The sequence below is a fragment of the Plasmopara halstedii genome (genome assembly GCF_900000015.1).
Source record: "Plasmopara halstedii genome assembly, contig: Scaffold_525, whole genome shotgun sequence".
In the NCBI taxonomy this organism is placed as follows: domain Eukaryota; phylum Oomycota; class Peronosporomycetes; order Peronosporales; family Peronosporaceae; genus Plasmopara; species Plasmopara halstedii.
In genome coordinates, this window is record NW_020187445.1 from 1,620,172 (window position 1) to 1,620,973 (window position 802).

The following is an 802-nucleotide window of genomic DNA, read 5'->3' on the forward strand; positions in this document are numbered from 1 at the left end:
ACATGCTCCAGACCAAGCAACAGCGCATGGCGCCAGCCATCTCAAAGCGCGATGGTCGAGCGCGAGAATGGGCACTGACGTGTGGCACTTCGATCGAAGCTGCGTTTTCCTCCTGGGCGGAACCGAAATTGCAGCTCTCACGAGTGTTCTCGCCGCCTAACCTCGCATATCGCGTGCGATCGTGTTTCCTTGCCGCCCGACAGAGCAACAAGGAATTGGTGGACTTTGTCCAAGAGATGCACACCCTCATTGCCGGGATGGCAGTAGATCCCCTTCCGGAGGCGGTCACAGTGACCGTCTTTATGGAAGGCCTCCGCACTGGCGTGGCCAGAATGGAAGTCGTTCGCGTGCATCCGTCTTTGTTTGAAGAGGCCGATTTCAATTTCAAGTCGGCACGACTTTGTTGGAATGCACACTCCAATAACTCGTCGAGTGGGTCTATGCCCGTGGAATCCAGCTATGCTGAGGTCGAGAGAGCAAAGCTCCGAGCTGCCGGGCAGCACACAAACACACGATGGTGTTTTGTCTGTGGAGACACCCGTATGCACAGACATACTTTTACGACATTTTTGTTCATAGTCGTGCGAAGCACGGAAGGACAGATAAGGAGAATCCCATCGTCCATCTAAGAGCGGTGCTCGAGTGCATGCGCACGAACAAACTGTACGCAAATGCAGACAAGTGCAGCTTTGGCGCAGAAGAGATTCCCTTTTTAGGGTACTTCATTGGGGAGCGTGGCCTTCAAGCGGATCCCGCTAAGGTCAAGGCCATTGTAGACTGGCCGGTTCCAACGAACCAGAAG